This window comes from Notolepis coatsorum, assembly GCF_963971535.1.
Source record: "Notolepis coatsorum genome assembly, chromosome: 18".
Lineage (NCBI taxonomy): Eukaryota > Metazoa > Chordata > Actinopteri > Aulopiformes > Paralepididae > Notolepis > Notolepis coatsorum.
Genome location: NC_140182.1, coordinates 46,693,031 through 46,714,994, shown reverse-complemented (window position 1 = coordinate 46,714,994; position 21,964 = coordinate 46,693,031).

Here is a 21,964-nt window from a genome sequence, read left to right as displayed (position 1 = left end):
GTCTCAATGCCTATTCTGAGGCCAAGTAGGCCTTACTGCACCACACGTGCGTCGTGGGTGAGGCTTCGCGTCTGTTACTTAGTTGGAGGGTAAAGAACTAATGGACTAAAAGAAAGTTCTACTTTACTTGCGCCATATATATATGCGCTGTGAACAAATAGTACCATTCGTATTTCGCCAGACGTATTCCTACGCTGAACCGGGCTTGCCACGACATGTTGGTCGGCACGATTGAACTTGAACCAAGGGGCATGGCTGCTGGCGCCAGGTTCTCGTCCAATGGTAGAATGAAACTATTATGGGCTGTTAGTAGATTAAAGGGATATTCAGTGCATATTGTACAAGGAATATACAGGGGATATCAAACGATATACAAATACTATTAAATATATATCCATAAATAAATATATATATTCGGTTAAATCTGATCCTTCACAACAAGTAGTGATGGTGGTGGTAGTAGTAGTGATGTTGGTGGTAGTAGTAGTGATGGTGGTGGTAGTAGTAGTGATGGTTGTGGTAGTAGTAGTGATGGTTGTGGTAGTAGTAGTGATGGTGGTGGTAGTGGTGGAGATGGTGGTGGTGGTGGTGGTGGTAGTGGTGGTGGTAGTGGTGATGGTGGTGGTGGTCATAATAATAAATAATAATTAATTTAATTTATAGAGCGCTTCTCAGTAACCCGAAGTCGCTGGTACAGTAGTAATGGTCATGGTGGTGGTAGCGGTGGTAGTGATGGTGGTGGTAATGGTGGTGATTGTGGGGGTGGTATTAGTGGTGGGGATTGTGGTGTTGGTAGTACTAGTAGTGGCAGTGGTAGTAGTAATGATGGTGGTAGTAGTAGTGATGATGGTGGTAGTGGTGGAGATGGTGGTGGTAGTAGTAGTGGTGGTAGTAGTAGTGATGGTGGTGGTAGTGGTAGTGATGGTGGTGGTGGTAGTAGTAGTGATGGTGGTGGTGGTAGTAGTAGTGATGGTGCTAGTAGTAGTGATGATGGTGGTAGTGGTGGATATGGTGGTGGTGGTAGTAGTAGTGATGGTGGTGGTAGTAGTAGTGATGGTGGTGGTAGTAGTAGTGATGGTGGTGGTAGTAATAATAATTAGGGATGTCCGATATTATCGGCCTACCGATATTATCGGCCGATATTGGCATTAAAATATGATATCGGAAAATATCGGTATCGGTTTTCAATTTGTGTAGTGATGGTGGTGGTAGTAGTAGTGATGGTGGTAGTAGTAGTAGTAGTGATTGTGGTGGTGGTAGTAGTAGTGATGGTGGTGGTGGTAGTAGTAGTGATGTAGTAGTTGTCCTAATATACTAACCAAAACTAGGGGTGGGAATCGCCAGAGACCTCACGATACGATACTATCGCGATACTTGCGTCACGATACGATAGTATCGCGATACTAAATATGTCGCGATACGCTGAGTATTGCAGGGGGGGAAATATTTCTAATTTCATTTATTACCTTTTTTCAACTGCAAAGTAAAACTTTGTCAACATGTTTTTTTTACATTTCTATAACCTTTATTTACCCATGCAAGCAAGTAAGAACACATTCTGATTTATTGTCAAAAGTATGCATAATGTTGTGTTAATTCCACAACAAGAGAGAGATATGTAATGTTAATTACCTGAAATTATTCAGTTTTTTGGGGGGGGAAACCCTGCATATATCCGTATCGGTTAATATCGGTATATCGGTATCGGTAAAAAAGCCAATATCGAGCATCCCTAATAATAATAATAATAATAATAGATTCTATTTGTAATGCGCTTTACAGTTGCAGGGCAAATCTCAAAGCACTACAGTTAAAAACGTAAAAACTAGCGAGAATAAAGGAAAGAAAGAATATAAAATTAGGCAAGACTAAACATAGAATAACATAGAGAAACATAGAATAAATAAAACTGATAAAAGAAGTTGGTAAAAGAACAAAATGTGTGGAGCAAAAAAATTTATAGAAAGTCAACAGAAGGCTCTACTAAAAAGGTGAGTTTTGAGGCCTTTCTTGAAAGCATCCACAGTCTGTGGTGCTCTCAGGTAGTCAGGGAGAGCATTCCACAGACTGGGAGCGGAAGAGAAAAAAGCCTGATCTCCCATAGTGCAGAGATTAATCCTTGGGCGCTGGAGGAGGTTTGCCTGGCCAGCGTGGAGATGTCGCGAGGAGGAGTGAGGGGTGATGAGTTCTTTGAGGTATAGGGGGGCGTTTCCGTAGAGGCATTGGTGGGTGAGCAGGGAGACTTTGAACTCAATCCTGAGTGAGACAGGGAGCCAGTGAAGGGACTTAAGGATGGGAGTGATGTGGTGGTATTTCCGCACTCTCATCAGGATCCTAGCAGCGCTGTTTTGGATACATTGTAGCCTTTGGATGTTCTTGCTAGGGATCCCGATGAGGAGTGCGTTGCAGTAATCCAGCCTGGAGGAAACAAAGGCGTGGATGAGCTGACAGAGTGAGTGAGGGGCAAAGTTTGGCGATGTTCCTAAGGTGGTAGAAAGAGTTTTTGTATAATTGATTTATGTGCGCCTCAAAGGTCAGGTGAGGGTCCATTTTTACCCCTAGGTTGGTGATTGTTGGTGACAGGGTGATGTTTTGGCTGGAAAAGGTGATGGTGGTGATGGTGGTGATGGTTGATGAGCGAACCTGGTGTGGGGTGCCAATAATAATGGCTTCAGTTTTAGAACTGTTTAACTGTAAGAAGTTGTGCTTCATCCACGCCTTGGTCTCCTCAAGGCAGGTGGTCAGAGTGGAAGATGGCAGAACTGTGGATGGGGTAGGGTTTATTTTTAGGTAGAGTTGGGTGTCATCAGCGTAGCAGTGGAATGATATTCCATGCCGGCTGATGACAGAGCCAAGGGGGAGCATGTAGAGGGTGAATAGGGTGGGGCCGAGGACTGATCCTTGTGGGACACCACAGGTGACATGATGGGTGTCAGACCTTGCCTCTCCCAAGGAGACATACTCCGTTCTTCCGGTGAGGTAAGATCTGAACCAATCAAGGACAGAGTCTGAAAGTCTGATGGTGGATTGAAGCCGGTGAAGGAGGATCTCATGATCGACGGTGTCGAAAGCTGCTGTGAGGTCAAGGAGGATGAGGAGGGAAGGAGAGCCAGCATCAGCCGTCATCAGTAGGTCGTTGGTGACCCTGACCAGGGCAGTTTCTGTGCTGTGGCCAGAGCGGAAACCTGACTGGAACTTCTCGAGAAGTTGGTTCGAGTTTAGGTGGTCCTGAAGCTGAGCGGCAACTACCTTCTCCAGCACCTTGGACAGGAATGGGAGGTTGGATATAGGTCTGTAGTTGGCCAAGATTTCCGGGTCTAGGGAGGGTTTTTTAATTAGTGGTTTTATGACTGCAGTTTTAAGGGCAGAGGGGACATGGCCAGCCTGGAGAGAGAGGTTTATGACCTTGGTGATGAGAGGGCTCATAGCGACAATATTGTATTTCACCAGGGCTGAGGGAAAGGGGTCCAGAATACAGGTGGAAGGCTTCATTTTCCTGACGATTTCCTTAAAGCCCAACTTGCAGGTTAAACCCTACTCTGCAATTATGGGTAGTTTACATCATTGGTATCTAATTTAATTATTTATTTTTTTCCATTTGACACCGGAAATTTCACTCAGAAATGGTTAAAAAGGTCCACGCACGAATAACATGCACGAGCAAATCTAAAAGCTTATCAGACGCTAGCACGGCCGTGACGTCACTTCAGGAAACGTATGCCTTATGCCCGTCTGGGTCATAGTACTACTGGATAATTGGCGCTGGCTAACGTTAGCATTATGTCTACTGTCGTGAACCATTTGTAGAGGAGTTTGGGGAACGAGTAAAATCATGTGCAGGTCCTCTTCTCAGACCTGTGTGGCAAAGCACTGCACACGCATCATGCAAGCTACACGTCGCTGCATGTTGATCAATGGTGGCCCACTCGGTGCATCACAGTGGGCTACTGTTGTGCTAACAACGTGCCGCGGCGTCCGGCTTGTCGGGCGTTCATGCCGGCCAGCGAGCCGGACGTCGGGATATGTTGTTAGCACAATAGCTACCAAGCTAAGCTATGTTAGCTTCTAACGGTGTATACACAATATGTACAACGACACAATGATTTACATTATTACAAATATGGTAACGTGGTTGTGGCTTTTACAAATAGTGGTTAGCTTTAGAGATGGATGGCTATGATCACGGAGCAATAGTGTTGTTAGGTGAAACAGATACATTTTCATTCGGCTAGTAGTAGCAAGGCTCTCTGCCTGCAGTGCCTGCCACTAGCTGTGTGTGACTCTCAGAGCCCCCTGGTGCCCTGCACCTGTTGTGACGACATCATTTCGATTACACGCGCACGTTATGAACCATTGATTAAAATATCCACGTGTGTGGTGATTGTGTTGGGCAGACAAAATGTTTGATAAAAACGCTAAAACTGGGTCAATTTCAATACATTTCTTTTCCTTCTTCATGAAAGTCACCGTTGGCCTAGTCCACATTGTTTATTGAACAAAAATACAACATGCAAGTTGGCCTTTAACCTCTCGCTGTGTGATGATTGAAAAGCAGCAGAGAGGTTGAGTAGTCGCCGGCTGTGGTTCAACTGTTTGGACTGGAGGGGCAGAGGGGCTAGAGAGGAGGGAGCGGATGGTGTCAACTTTGGTCCTGAAAAAGGTGGCAAAGTTGCTACACTGTTCCTCAGAAGAGTCAGAGTGAGGTGATATTTGGGGTTTGAGGAGGTGGTTGATGGTGGAGAATAGTTGCTTGGAGTTTCCAGGACTGTCATTTATGATGGATGAGTAGTACTGGGACCGTGCCAGACAGAGGGATTTTGAGTAGGCCTTCTGGTGTTCACGGTAGGCCAATTTGTGTACAGTGAGTGCTGAGACCTTGAGTCGCCGCTCAAGGACACGCCCAGTAGTCTTAATACTCCGCAGCTCGCTGGTGTACCAGGGGGCTGAGCATGCGAAGGTGACTGTTTTGGATTTGACAGGGGCATGGAGATCCAGAAGACTGTTCAGGGATTTATTGTAGAAGTCCACTGACTCAGTTGCTGATGAGAAGTTGACAGAGGAGAGAAGCTGGAGGTCTAGGGTCATGGTGTCCGGGTTGATATTTTTGAGGTTCCTGAAACGGATTTGGCGCTTGGGCTTGTTGAGTGGAGACTGGAAAGACAGCTCCATTGAGATGGTCTTGTGGTCAGATACCCCCAGATCGTAGACTAGCAGGTTGTTGATGGGGGCGGAGTTTGTGATGACCAGGTCGAGCGTGTGGCCCTTTGTGTGTGTGGTGGTAGTAGTGATGGTGGTGGTGGTAGTGATGGTGGTGGTGGTAGTAGTGATGGTAGTAGTAATGGTGGTAGTGGTAGTAGTAGTATTAGTGATGGTGGTAGTAGTAGTAGTGATGGTGGTGGTAGTAGTAGTGATGGTGGTGGTAGTAGTAGTGATGGTGGTAGTAGTAGTAGTGATGGTGGTGGTGGTGGTAGTAGTAGTGATGGTGGTGGTGGTAGTAGTAGTGATGTAGTAGTTATCCTAATATACTAACCAAAACTAGGGGTGGGAATCGCCAGAGACCTCACGATACGATACTATTGCGATACTTGCGTCACGATACTAAATATGTCGCGATACGCTGAGTATTGCGGGGGGGAAATATTTCAAATTACATTTATTACCTTTTTTCAACTGCAAAGTAAAACTTTGTCAACATGTTTTATCTAATAAAATAAAGTTCAGTCTGTTCATCTCACTTCAATACTTTTTATTGCAGAACATGGTATTTTCTCAAGCAGACAGATGTAAATACTGTAATCTGTGTTGCATGTACCTGACAAACTGAACTGTTTGTATTACAGTCATATTCCAACTTAACTGAATGCACATGTGTGTGTGTGGACTACTGTACTATTACAGGTATTGAAATGAACAATGCAACTTCCTTATACATTTTTTTTAATGAATAATTAAATATCGATACTTGGCGTCCCTGTATCGATACAGTATCGCCACACAAAGTATCACGATACTACTACGTATCGATTTCCCCCCCCCACCCCTAACCAACACTATAGCACTCAACACTTTGCTGAACATTGTTACTCAGCTGATAGAGTTGTACCCTTCCTGCTGTCTTGTTGTACAAAACGTGTAAGTCGCTTTGGATAAAAGTGTCAGCTAAATGACAAAATGTAAATGTAAATGTAGTGATGGTGGTGGTAGTAGTGATGGTGGTGGTAGTGGTGGAGATGATGGTGGTGGTAGTGGTGGAGATGATGGTGGTGGTAGTGGTGGAGATGATGGTGGTGGTAGTGGTGGTGGTGGTACAGTAGTAATGGTCATGGTGGTGGTGGTAGTGATTGTGGTGGTGGTGGGAGCAGTGGTAGTGATGGAGGTGATCGTGGCGGCGGTAGTGATGGTGGTAATGGGGGTGATCATGGGGGTGGTAGTGGTGGTGGTGGGGATCGTGGGGGTGGTGGTGGGGATCGTGGGGGTGGTAGTGATGGTGGTATTAGTGATGGTGATGGTGCTGATGGTGCTGATGATGGTAGTGGTATCAGTGATGGTGGTATGAAGACAAAGCCAGTAGCGGTACAGTACAGTAGGCCTCTATCTTTGGCAGCACACGTCTGAGTCAGAGCCGTAAATCCTGCTAAGCTTTGGTGACTCACACAACAGCTCCAAGGGAGAATCATCAAGCGTGGCTTTCTGATGTGTGCATCACCTCTGTTTAAAGCCAATAGCTACGGTACTTCATGAGCTCGGGGGTTAAGATATTTGTGAAATCGAAGATTAACCAAATGAACACCGGTATTTGTGAGAGAAGTGCATACAAATATTTGATGTCGTCAGGCAACTGCATGGTGTCGTCAGCCAGCAGCTGTAGAACACCAGGATCTCAACTTGAAGCAGTACGGGGAGGTGATGGATGGCTTAACAGGATATAAATTATATAACAGCGGGTAAACTCAATATGCTCATTAGTTTCCACTGCTTTTATTTCACCCCAGGAGTAGCTAATTGATGTCTCGCTCTCCTGTCTCTTTGTTTTTTCTCAACAGAAAGGGTGAGATAATTCATACTCAGCTGCCAGGACGGCACCACAGACTATGCAATACGGTTTGCACTGAACGAGCATGACAAACGACGGAGGACGCATTATAGACATGCGCTGTAGCTATCCAATTCGAATTTTTGTTCACATTTCGTAATATTTTAAAATGTTTAAATAATAAGATAAGATAAGATAGGATAAGATATTCCTTTATTGATCCCCTTGGGGACATTTGGGCATCATAAAAGCTTGGGGGAGGGGAGGTACAGATATGGGCATGGTAATAGAAGAAAGACATACATTTAGACAATGAAATTGTATCTGAATATATAAATATGAGAAAATAAACAGTGTAAACAAAGGTGCAGATGAGGGTCTGTATGCCGTATCGGTATAATATACGTTACAATAAATATAGGCAATAATTTAAAAAAGCTATTTGAATCTGAATATATACTATGAGTGAAAGTAAACAGTATTACGCAAGGTGCAGGTGAGGTTCTGTACCATGTACATAATAAAGCAGCAATATTCACAGAAAATTAAACACAAAAGATGAATAAAGATTAATACATGTTTTTTTATTTTAAAAACAAACAAATACAAAAACTGCTAAAAACAGTTACAGGTCATAAATCAACAGAGGTAAATCATACGCTTTATGATCATCAAGAGTTGGAGGACATTCCAAGAGTTAAAGGCACGATAGGATAAAGCTGATTCCCCTCAATCTGAGAGTTCATGTAAATAACTTAATGTGCTGTACTGGCAGGTAACCTAGAGTATGAAGTACAACCATACGTCAACGCCAAGATTGTTCTTCTGCGATGGCGGATAAATAAACAGGGCTGTAGAACAGATATCATGTGACTTCCTGTGTCAGGGAAATTCATCTCGACTGAACAGGCTGTCCAAATGAGTCACTCTCAGAATTCCCATGGAATGATCCAAAAATCCAAGGGGTATAATTTCCGTGACCTGGCTCAAGGCCCAGTTACAGTATAGAATACGCATAAGAACATAATTGTTTGTTTACCCCCACAAGTGGATCGCCTCATCTGTCCGACTCCAGACTCGTCTGAGTCATATGCCGTGTCTCTCTTACCCGATTTGGGACAATGATCTCACTTTTGATGTCATCTCTTATGCAAAGAGATAAACACAGAGTTATGATCCACAGCAGTGTCTGAGCACATCCACGGGCAACCTCTGCAACCTTAACCTCTTACAAAAAGCAATCCCAATACATATTAGTTATTTCTTGGGGATCATTCAAGTAGTTCAGGAACGGTCAAAACATACATGACAATATGAGACGAAAGAGGGAAAACAAACCCTAAAGCGGTACATTTAACAACACGTGAAACGTCTGCTGTTTCATGTCAGTAAGAGCTTTTCGGAGCAGCTTTTCCACCATTATGTTTGTGTTCTCATGGCGGCACTTCACCCGCCCTCCCTCCTCCAATGAAGTCGTCATCCCGGGTGGACTAAATGTGAGCGGACAACACAACAGCGGCGAGGAGTTCCGGTCGTATCGTTCAGAGCATATGAGCCGCCGTCTCCCCTTACCATCCTCATGAAAGTCCACTCTAAACAGTCTATTACCGAGATGGGGAGGCGAAACTCCAAACTCCAGGCGAACGGCACGCGCTGCCTGGGACATTTGGTCCTACTCATTTCCTCCCTAACGTCCCCTCTTCATTATGGAGGGTAGATGTAGCGTGCTGTCGCCGCTCCTGCCTCCAAGCCAGAGCGGAGAGCCAGGTTCCATGTCTGGCCTGAGGCTCAGAATAAGCATCGGGACGGTGCCATCAAGATAACTGTTGTTCTGGACTGTACTGTAGAAACGGGCCGAGACATCAACGACCCTGATAAAGACACAGGGGCTGAGAAATTACTATCAGGAAATCATATGAAGGCTATTACTGTGTCTCATAGCGACAGCAGTACCTCTACAGTATCACGAAGGCCACTCAAATAAAGTTAAACAATTTAAATGGAGAAAAGAACAGGGCTAAATAAACTTGGCTAGTGATGCTTACCATTTGACATTCATTTTTCAGGGGAAGACGTCTTGACGCCCAGTGCACTAGCCGTGATCAATATCTAATCTGGAGAAATAAATTGCTGCAGTTTGTCTTTCATCTTTGAGGAAATGTATAAGCATTCTGACAACACCGTGGAAGCATTAATCAAATAATGAAATAATGACTTGGGGAGGGCTTTGGGGGGGGGGGGGCGGTAGTCCTGCTCTGATATTCAGCGTGACCTAGCGCTGTTGACATCCTGCATCTCGTATCACATCTTGTTACTCTGTTGCAGGCGAGGGGAGGGGGTGGGTGGCTTGAAGAGAGATCATCTCCCCCTCTTTTGTCAGAAAGCAAGGCGATGAATTGGATATCTAAGAAAAGGTACCGGTCCCCAGTGTACATTGTGAATAATACACTGTAACATGCATGGATGTCATACACTTGTACTTTTGACCTTCCTCTATCTGACAGTAAAGAACTTTTTTTTCCCCCTTCTTTCTTTCCATTTATTCTCAGCCCTTGTCTTTGCAATTACCGTGTTCCAATCTCGCCTTGTCCCCACAGTCACCCACAATACCCAGAAGGATCGGCACTCTTTCTTCTGGTGTAGCAATTACCGCCCCTATCTCTCTGAAACAAAAAGTTTGGTGTAGGATATTAGAAAATGTCAAATTCAGGTTATATTTCACTTTAGTCCAAAGGCGACACGGCACTCTCAGGGAAACACTATCTTCACAGCGCCTGCATTATGCATGAACCCTGTGGTCTATCATTACTGTCTAGAGGAGGAGGCGAATGTAATGTATTGTTTTCTATCACTAAAATGGCGACCAAAAATATATATATATGGGATATATTAAAGCCTGGAATGGAAGGGGGGAAAAAAATCCCTAGAAGCGTGTTTTTTTTTAAGGCTCAAACTGAAGTTATCGACAAATTAGCTTGATTATCACGTGTGGGGAAATAAACTGTCAGTTGTCAGGAAATGCATTTCCATTTCATCATGGCGTCTCTTCTTTAAGTACCACGGTGTATCCGCGGTGTCCCTCAGTGATACGCGTGAACTGTGGGCTCTTATCACCCTCCTGCAGGACAGGCTAATCACATTCCAGGCATTCACCTGCATGCCTGGTGTGCTTTGCTAGAGCTTGTGATGAATATGCCCAGGCATGCATGGTGCCACGCTGTCACTGATGGTGCCACGCTGTCACTGATGGTGCCACGCTGTCACTGATGGTGCCACGCTTTCACTGATGGTGCCACGCTGTCACTGATGGTGCAAACGCTCGTGCTGATGGTGCAAACGCTGTCACTGATGGTGCAAACGCTGTCACTGATGGTGCCACGCTGTCACTGATGGTGCAAACGCTGTCACTGATGGTGCAAACGCTGTCACTGATGGTGCCACGCTGTCACTGATGGTGCCACGCTGTCACTGATGGTGCAAACGCTGTCACTGATGGTGCAAACGCTGTCACTGATGGTGCAAATGCTGTCACTGATGGTGCCACGCTGTCACTGATGGTGCAAACGCTGTCACTGATGGTGCAAATGCTGTCACTGATGGTGCCACGCTGTCACTGATGGTGCCACGCTGTCACTGATGGTGCAAACGCTGTCACTGATGGTGCCACGCTGTCACTGATGGTGCCACGCTGTCACTGATGGTGCAAACGCTGTCACTGATGGTGCCACGCTGTCACTGATGGTGCCACGCTGTCACTGATGGTGCCACGCTGTCACTGATGGTGCAAACACTGTCACTGATGGTGCCACGCTGTCACTGATGGTGCAAACGCTGTCACTGATGGTGCAAACGCTGTCACTGATGGTGCCACGCTGTCACTGATGGTGCCGCTGTCACTGATGGTGCCACGCTGTCACTGATGGTGCCACGCTGTCACTGATGGTGCCACGCTGTCACTGATGGTGCAAACGCTGTCACTGATGGTGCAAACGCTGTCACTGATGGTGCAAACGCTGTCACTGATGGTGTCACACACTCATCATGGTCAGGAAATGTGTCTTGACAGAACCAAATTATATTAGATGATAACAGTAATAATGATCAAAACACAGATATATAACACGTTCTATTCTATCTCTCAGCGATTCAGGAATATTTTGGGAATTTATGAATCGATGTTGAATCGGTATAATTGTGAGTTGTGTGTGACACACCCTTATATATTCTAATAATACAAATCTGATTTGGGAACTTCCATTTAGATATTTTTGTACAGAACTTTTTTTTATCCACTTCTTTGGTTATATTATATTATAATATTATGAAGTATACAATGACAAATGTCAAAATACAAATAATCATGATCAACCTCCTCCTCTGACTTATGGCAAGCATGCGCGCCAAACTTCCTCTGTCTGTTTACCGACACTCCAGTCAGCCTGGTTTGAGGGATTCAATGGTCAAAGTGGAAAAGTCTGGTGCTGTAACAACATTCCACCTCCGAGGCCGCCCGTGTCTCCCTCTCCATGACTCCCCTTTTCCCCTACATGTCATCGTGGTGATCACAAACACTGACGAAACGCCCCGCGTGACTTCTGTTCAAAAGGAACAAAAAAACTAAAAATAGGCCGGGTTTCAACGTCTGGTTTCAAATTAAAAGCCGTCGCTGATGAGGTCACTTCTCGCTGTGAAATCCAAACCTGCCTGGAAAAGTGCCCCCGGTTGATGAAACGGTACGGAGAAAAGTTTGAAAGTCGTACATCAAACATCTGCGTTCTGCTAGTTTACCTACTCTCTGTTGGTTCAGGTCCGGGCCGCACTGTGTCCGAGTGAGGGGCTGACGTTGCTATAGAAACAAAACAGGATGGACAGTATTGTCGGTGAAGTTGAAGGTCTGGGAAGAATGGGCCTCCATTGTGTTCTCTATATGGAGAAGGTGGGTTTTAACTCCAAAGACCTAATATCCTGTGTTGGCTGCGGCGTGGCTTGTTTAACCTTTAACCCGCCGTGTACTTTGTCAAGGAGATAGTGAACAGGGTCCCAGTGGCCAAGTCCCAATTCAGGACAGGATGAACTTGAGAGCAGAGAGGGTCCTAGCCCAGATAAGCGCACCTCTCCAAAGTCAAGGTGGACAGATGGTGATGCCTGTGGTTGGAGCCTCATCGTTTCAAGTGAAACAATGCAAAATAATCCACTCTCCTCTTTCACAACGTTCCCCCGATGGAGCGCTGCTTAAAAAACACAATCCGGACGGCTCCTGACTTCCTCCCGGTGGATTCGGTGGCCTCCCACAAAGCAGACAGTCCACGCTGTCATTTCCAATTTAGCCACGGAATTACATCTGAGCAAAGAACAAAGCCTCCTCATTACCTGACCTGTGAGGAGGAGAGCTCCGTTCTGTAACATTACAGAATGCACTTTCAATTACAAAGGCTGGGAGATGACATTGGGTGCTATAGGCTGAGTCAGGAGAGCTAGACAAGACAGAAATTAAGCTTGTTACAGACTGATTCTCAACTTCACTTAATTCAGTTCTCCCTTTACAGACAGCTCAACCCCCACTACCCCACCACACACACACACACACACAGTTTTTTTCTTTCTTTTTTACCCCCTCTTCTCAACACAGAGGAAGGATTTCCATATCGCAGGTAAACTGGGGAATAAAGAACGCACATCCAATTAAACCTCTAGGGAGGTAATTAGTTACAATTAAGTTTCCGCTTCACTTGTTGTGTGCAGGATTATTTGGTAAACACCTACAGAATGTGGAAAGAATCTTGGCCTTTCCTCTGAACTCACAAACACACTATACTCATCCTATATAGATAGTTGTTAAAATGTATTGTTATATTATAGAAATGTGTGCATTGAAATGTCTGTAAAGTCTCGACAACATTGAAAATGAGGGTAACCTCAATTGTCTTTTCGAGTATAAATAAATGTTGTTGATGATGATGATGATCCAGTAGAGTTAAAGCTTTTGTGGTGGTAATAAAAAATGTTATCACAACGTGTCTGCGAGGCTCCTGTGTGTGCGTTGTTGACGTCATCATTGACAGAGGCATGGGGGGGGGGACAACACAGGGGTGTACTCTACAGCCGTGTCTCAATCCAGGGGCCGTATCCTTCAAAGGCTGCATTTGAAGACCGAATGCGTCATGGCGGCCCAGCCGAGGCTGCTTCTTCAGACGCAGAAACACAGCCTTCTCTTCACACATCTGGGACACTTTCAGGGACAGCCAAGTATCCCAGAATGCATTTCACACCAACCAGCAGCAATGGCAGAAGGCTGGAAGCTGTTGTAATGTACGACCCACAGGACCATTATTATGTCACTTTAAAAAAAGAATTGCGATAAAGTAACCATTTAGATTCCTATTTGGTCTGTTTATCTAAATAACGCCTGTTTGAGAATGTGCTCCAATGAGGACTGAGACAGTACTAGGGCTGACAGTACTACTGGGGCTGTAACTGTTGGAATGAACAGGGGGTTCAACGCTCGTACCAATCGTCCTGCTATATTCCTTTATCTGTCATTTATCAGTCTCCCCAGTTAGTAGCTAGATTAATAAACTTAGTGGATAAACTTCCCCAAATCTGTGCCAATGTTGGCGCCAAGAGGATGCCTCCTTTCAATTGGGCATGTCAGCCCCTGTCTCCTCCCTGGACCAGACCGTCTCACCTCACAGAACTCGGTTCGGCCTTCGCGGTCCAAAGGACATGTCATTGTAGACTGTGTCCTTAGAAGGATACCGCCCCTGAATTGAAACACAGCTTATGTCTTTAAAATATGTTTAAAATATGTTAGACTGTAAATTAACCTTTTCAATGCCACACTACCAAATGGTTAACCCTTTTACTGTGATAATACAGAAGGTTAACCCTTTCACTACCACACGACAAAGGGTTAACCGTAGTGAAAAGGGTTAACCTTCTGTAGTGTGGTAGTGAAAGGGTTAATGTGAAAAGCACCAAGGCCTCCGATGTGGGCTACTTGACCTACCTCAAAGCCGGTCCTATTTCTCTGATCCTCCAATCACAACTGTTGCTTTCCTCCGGTTTGTCCAAGGAAATCAACAGTTGCGATTGGAGGATCAAGAAAAGATTTGATGATCAAGGAAAGAGGGCGGAGCTTGAGATAGGTCAATAGCTTGTTGTCGTCAAATAACCTTGGTGGTCAAGATCAAGTCCTGCTCAGTTTCCCACTCCTTCCTCATCTTGATGAGTCGTAATCTTAGGGAAAGCACTAAAGCAAACGAATTACGGGGACAACAAAAACAAAATACTCTTGTTGGATACGCTGCTCGTCGTGTGTGTGTGTGTGTGTGTGTGTGTGTGTGTGTGTGTGTGTGTGTGTGTGTGTGTGTGTGTGTGTGTGTACTGAACTGTTAGGAGCTTTATTAAGAGAAATGTCACATGCTGTAAGACCACAGTGGCTACGGCATTTCACCTGCCTATGCGAAGTAAACCCAGAGCCAATCACAGGTGTGTCCAGTGGCTCCGTCCTGCCATGAGACATCACCAGTCATGTGTGTGTGTTTGTGTGTGTGTGCGTGTGTTTGTTACGCTGTTCCACACAACATGTCACTGCTTGTTTCTCTAACCACTGAGTGACACCTGCACATTTTCAGCTAGCCTGTCACAGAGCATGAGCCCCATAGGCAGCGGAGGGTAATAATGGAGGAGGAGGTTGAGTGCAGATCTACTCTGAAAACAACATGCCGCTCAAAAACACATGCTTCAAAGGGCCGTACCAGTCTAATTCTGACTTCTAGCCATTACCGGAGATCGTCTTTTACAAATGTGGTGTTCGTAGGTGTATATGGTGTGTGTTTTCGCCGATATCAGCTTACCTTACTAAACGCCATTCACACTGATGTTGAAAAGGGGTGGAGAATACTCCAATGAGACTAACAAGTTGCTAGGCATACAGTATGTAACTCAGCCTCCTGAAAACCACTGAGTTGTTTAAGTTTAGCTAACACTTTACTACAAGCCCTGCACGCCAAACTTCCACATTCAGTTGGGTGCGCAGTTGCTGCGTGAATTTGAATAGCTTGTAGTAGAGTAATTCAGTAACATTAGTGAAGATAAACCATACAGTGATTTTCTATGCCTAGCGAGGCGTTTCATGGAGCATATTTTCAACATCAATGGCAGTGTGAAAGGATAGGCTGAGATCTACCAAAACATACACTTTATTAAACACCTATGCACATGAAATGTTTTAAAGACATCTGTCCACCTTGACTTTGGGGAGGTGCTCTTATCTGGGCTAGGACCCTCTCTGCTCTCAAGTTCATCCCGTCCTGAATTGGGACTTGGCCACTGGGACCCTGTCCACTTTCTCCTTGACAAAGTACACAGCGGGTTAAAGGTTAATTAAACAAGCCACGCCGCAGCCAAAACAGGATATTAGGTCTTTGGAGTTAAAACCCACCTTCTCCATATAGAGAACACAATGGAGGCCCGTTCTTCCCAGACCTTCAACTTTGCACATGGAACGTGTTAAAGACGGACAATCTCTGGTAATGGCGAGAAGTCAACATTAGACCGGTACGGCCCTTTAACCCGTTCACTACCACACTACAGAAGGTTAACCCTTCACTACCACACTACAGAAGGTTAACCCTTCACTACCACACTACAGAAGGTTAACCCTTCACTACCACACTACAGAAGGTTAACCCTTCACTACCACACTACAGAAGGTTAACCCTTCACTACCACACTACAGACAGTTAACCCTTCACTACCACACTACAGACAGTTAACCTTTCACTACCACACTACATAAGGTTAACCCTTCACTACCACACTACAGAAGGTTAACCCTTCACTACCACACTACGTAAGGGATAATGTATAGCTATGAGGTCATTGTCGCAAAATAATTGACCGACACAGAGTTCTGGATATAAAACGCAGTGAAGGTCAATTATTTTGCGACAATGACCGAGTATAGCTATACATTATCCTGCTTATTACATGGCTAACTTACTAACAATATACCTAATTCATTTTACACCATCGACAAGACGAGATCAAATGCAGACGCAGTTGTTCTGTGGCTCCTTTGTCATCGCCGGCAGCCGGCAGGTGTGTGGTCTGATTGCACTGATGAGTGCAGCTGTGCATATGCTGAGCAGCTTTCGTGACTGCGATCAAAATGCTTGATTGTGATTGGTCAATAGCGTTCTGTTACCCGTATCAGCGGTCATTATTGTGCGTTGCCCATGACAGCGGTCAGTTATCGAGAAATAACTGACCGCTGTCAGGGGCAACCGAGCGCCATTGACCAATCACAATCAAGCATTTTGGCGAATGTTAAAACGCCATGTAATAAAGAAGGTTAACCCTTCACTACCACACTACAGACAGTTAACCTTTCACTACCACACTATAGACAGTTAACCTTTCACTACCACACTACAGAAGGTTAACCCTTCACTACCACACTATAGACAGTTAATCTTTCACGACCACACTACAGAAGGTTAACCTTTCACTACCACACTACAGACGGTTAACCTTTCACTACCACACTACAGATGGTTAACCCTTTCATTACCACAATACAGAAGGTTAACCATATTATGTAGTGTGGTAGTGAAAGGGTTAACCTTATGTTGTGTGGTTGTGAAAGAGTTAACCCGTATGCTGTGTGGCAGTGAAAGGGTTAACCATTTCGTAGTGTGGTAGTGAAAGGGTCAATACCACTGGGGATCGAGAACCAGTGCGTAAATTGAGCCTTCTCGGAGTTACGCTGTTGATCTAGCGGGAGTTATGTGGGCTGCCTGCCTGAGAGCTGGCACTGTGTATTAGGAAAGCGCTGGCGATATCAAGTGCTTCATCTTGCAGCGGAGAGGAGAAGCTGCACCTGCTGGGCAGACACACTGTGGTCAGACACACAGTACTGTAACGTAGCTTAACACTGTGCCCCACCCCCCCCACCAGGGTCCGTCCATCAAAGTGAGATCTGAGAGAGGGAGAGGAGAGGAGCGTGACTCTTTTTCACACCTTGTCAGACAGACTGGCCTCTGCCAAACGCAGACCGGTTAGTGGCTTTTCCTTTTCCTGCACTCGGTGAGTGTTACTGTATCAAGCTGTTCTCCTGACAAAAGAAAACAAAGACAAAAAGGCAGACCGGCAACAGAGGAACTGTCCCTTTTTTTTGGAGGGAAAGAAAACATTCCTGAAGAGCTCCGATTTATTTATGTATAACTTTATTTGTATGGCTCACGGGTGCTTCTAAACAGCAAGTGATATGTGAATTTAATATGCATTGTTTAATCAGCTGTTTACATTTACATTTAGTCATTTAGCTGACACTTTTATCCAAAGCGACTTACAAGTTCTGTACGACAAGTCATCAGGAAGGTACAACTATATCAGCTGAGTAACAATGTTCATCAAAGTGTTGAGTGCTACAGTGTAGGTTAGTTTATTAGGACAAGTGCATGACGGTAAGGTTAGTTAGGGTTAGATTTAATTTAAATTTTTTTTATTCTTTTAAATTTCATTTCAGATAAGGTTGAAGAAGTGCGTCTTTAGTCGCCGGCGAAAGATTGGACGGGTTTCGGCTGTCCTAACTGGGATGGGTAGTTCATTCCACCATTGTGGGGCAAGGACTGAGAATAGGCGACTTCTCTTTGATGACCCTCCCGGAGCTTGGATAGGAGTGGGTCTGAGACGGCCAGAAGATGCAGAGCGTAGGGGTCTTGAGGGTGTGTAGTTAGAGACCATTGACCGGAGGTAGGCGGGAGCGGTTCCCTTTGCCGCACGGTATGCCAGGTCGAGGGCCTTGAAGCGGATTCGTGCAGCAATGGGGACTGGGGAGCCAGTGCAGGTCCCTAAGAAGTGGGGTGACATGGGCCGACTTCGGTAGGTTTGAGATCAGGCAGGCCGCTGCATTCTGAATGAGTTGAAGAGGCTTGGTGGCAGTGGCCGGGAGGCCAGCGAGCAGTGCATTGCAGTAGTCGAGGCGGGAGATGACTTGATTGGACGAGGAGTTTCATAGTTGTGTGTGCGTGTGTGTGTGTGTGTGTGTGTGTGTGTGTGTGTGTGTGTGTGTGTGTGTGTGTGTGTGTGTGTGTGTGTGTGTGTGTACATGCATGTTTTGCATCTAGGCCTTTGTCTATGCGTAGGCCCACGCTTGCTGAACTGTTTGTACATATCTGTGCATGTGAGACAACGGTTTCTCTGTGGCAAGTTGTATGTGAACATACGGGCTCTACTGTATGTATTGTTTAATTGCCTAATAATGTGTTTAATGAATCATTGTGTGTGTGTGTGTGTGTGTGTGTGTGTGTTTGTGTGTGTGTTTGTGAGTGTGTATGCATGTGTCTCAGTCTGTGCACGCATGCATCCATGTGTACTGTATACGTCTGTGTACTGTATATGTGTATGTACTGTATATGTGTGTACTGTATAGGTGTGTGTACTGTATATGTGTGTACTGTATACATAATTGTGTACTTTATGTGTGTGTAGTGTATACGTGTGTACTGTATATTAGGGGTGGGGGAAAAAATCGATACGTAGTAGTATCGCGATACTTTGCGTGGCGATACTGTATCGATACAGGGACGCCAAGTATCGATATTTAATTATTCCTAAAAAAAATTGTAAAAGATTTTTTTTATTTTTTATAAGGAAGTTGCATTGTTCATTTCAATACCTGTAATAGTACAGTAGTCCACACACACACATGTGCATTCAGTTAAGTTGGAATATGACTGTAATACAAAGTTCAGTTTGTCAGGTATACATGCAACACAGATTACAGTGTTTACATCTGTCTGCTTGAGAATATTCCATGTTCTGCAATAGAAATGATTGAAGTGAGATGAACAGACTGAACTTTATTTTATTAGATAAAACATGTTGACAAAGTTTTACTTTGCAGTTGAAAAAGGGTAATAAAAAAAATGAAAAAAATGTAATACTCAGCGTATCGCGATATATTTAGTATCGCGATACTATCGTATCGTGAGGTCTCTGGCAATTCCCACCCCTACTGTATATATGTGTGTACTGTATGGTTGTACTATATATGTGTGTGTGTACTGTATACATGTGTGTGTACTGTATGCATGTGTGTGAACTGTATACATGTGTGTGTGTACTGTATATGTGTGCCTGTACTGTATACGTGTGTATAGTATATATGTGTGTGTACTGTGTTTGTACTGTATACATGTATGTGTGTACTGTATATGTGTGTGTGTACTGTATGTGTGTACTGTATGTGTGTGTACTGTATGTATGTGTGTACTGTATATGTGTGTACTATATGTATGTGAGTGTACTGTGTGTTTGTACTGTATACATGTGTGTGTACTGTATGTGTATGTGTGTACTGCATGTGTGTGTGTGTGTGTGTAGTGTATGTGTGTGTGTGTACTGCATGTGTGTGTGTGTAGTGTATGTGTGTGTGTACTGTATGTGTGTGTGTTTATACTGTATGTGTGTGTACTGTATATGTGCATGCAAAACTGCAATATTGAAGTGAGACTGCAATAAAACGTTGTTGAATGTACGAAATTTACAGCGATGATGAAGACGTGGAGGAAGGAAAACCTCCCACTATAAACTACTGCGTCGCTTCCAGCTCCTCTGGAAATGTACTGGAAAAACCTCATGGGTGGGACAGGGTCAATACGAGCCAAGTAGAACAACATGTCGCCAAATCAATTACAACTGTCCTCTCAATTTGAATCTGAAAACCACATACCGTATTATGCACGACACACAGTCTGTTTCTCTGTTTTTATAGCATGAAGCAATTCTCAAAGCAGTGAATCTGATTGACACAGTAACATTAACTAACCGCAGGGGGTGCGGGTTGTTGAGCAAATCCAAACTCACAGCAACAAAAGAGATTAGGGCTAAAGCGATTTCTCGAGAAACTTGAGTAACTCGATTACTAAAAAAGCATACTGTAGATGTAAATTCTTTGCATTGAGGCTTTGTTTAATCCATATAACTATATACAGCGCAGTGCGTTTTGCACAGATGATTATTACTGTGATGATTTGATGGCACGGATTGCAAAATGGAGGGAAGAGAGAGAGAAAATAGTGAGGGGCTAAGAGAAGAGAAAGACCAAAAGAACAGAAGGTGTCCAACGTTTGGGATCATTTCAAGCTGAAACTAAATGAAAACTCGAACTATTAGCCTACAGCACTAGCATGATGTCGATGCTTCAGCATCCGGTCTGACGTTACGCATCCAGTCCACAGAGTGGACCCAGACACAAGGTAACGTGTTCACAAATTGACTGCAGAATTTGATTTTCTGTGGTAATTTTCTTGCACAAGATTTAGCTAACGTAGGGACATGCTAACTAGCTATCATATTGATTTACATTCTTAACTAGCCAATACATGTAGCCATAATTTTATTCACATTTCTTTTTAGCTTTTAGTGTGCTCATAAAAGATTAGAACACCTTAAGCAGAGGAGTATAATGGCAATTTGAAGATGATTTTCATGATCACGGTTAATCAAGCAAAAGTATTTCTTATCCAATTACTCGGTTCATCGATAGCTCCAGCCCCAACAGAGACCACGTAAAAGGACTGTGTAAAGTTGCAAGCCCCTCCACATGAACATAGATATGGTAAACTATGGTAAGTAACATACCAAGAGAAAGAGGTGCAGCCAACAATAATCGTAATGCACATAATGCTGAGATGCCTGTTTCAGAAGTACAGGTCCTTTCTCATAAACAGCTGTTGACAGTTTTGAATTATGTTTCTGCATTTGATAACTGCTGACCACTAATTCACTCAAACACACACAAAAAACACACACACGTGCACACACACGTACATACACACCCATCCACACAAATGCACAAGGAGGCACACTCAGTCAGATACCCTTCTGGAAAATGTAATGTATTTAATGAGAGAAAGAAAACATGACCATGATGTATGTAGATGCTTGGAGACAGCCTAATGTTGTCTGCACTGTACCATCTCGCCATCCTCTGGGCTTTGAAAGAATGGGCTTAACAAGACTAACTTAATTAAGTCTAAGAGACCACTCTCCCGATTAATGAACTGTTTGATGAACATCTACAGGCCTCTTAATGATACAAACATTCTGATGAGGGAGAAACCTCTCATGTTCGCGTAATTCCTTTTTAGTGCAACGTGAAGAAAACTTTTGATACTGTATGACGTATTTATAAACTTTCTTAAAAAAAATTAGATTTTGAAAATAGTTACCAGGTGACAAAATATTGTGACAGATATTATTCTCACTTGAATAGGCGTTATTGACTTGGAACAGATGTATCCACGAGGCACCCCTAGGGGGCACCCCAAGACATTCCTCCTTTCGTTTCTACACGTATACCTCGCAAAATCTCTGGGGCCGCCGTTTTGACATTCAGTGGTAAAGGTCTCACTTTACGACCGTAGAGGGTGGAGTGAGAGAGTGAGACGTCAGACTATGCCACTGGGGAGAACATCACACACACAGTTAAATATCATGCAAGGCAGGCAGATCACAAGTCACTCTGAGCGCCGCCCGCCATGCCGGCACCTCGAGAGGTTGTCACAGGAAACAACTTTTGCCACGTGGTGCTCCTCTCCAGGGGACACTTCCTGAAGACTGACACAGCGCTAACGCAAAAGAAACCTCTCCCAACTATGTCGAGGAGGAGGAGGAGAAGAAGAAGGAGAAGGAGAAGAAGAAGAAGAAGATGAACATGAAGATGAACATTAAGATGAAGATGAAGAAGAGGAGAGAAGCACACAAAGTGAAGAGAAGTGAGAAAAACGAGTGGGGGGGGGGGGAACTTTCATTGTTCTGCGCCTTCCCTCCACACAGAAGCGCAGCTGAGCCGGTGCAGCTGGGCCGACTGACAAATGGGAAAAAATAGTCCAATTTGAGCTGGTCGTTAGCAGTCGAGAG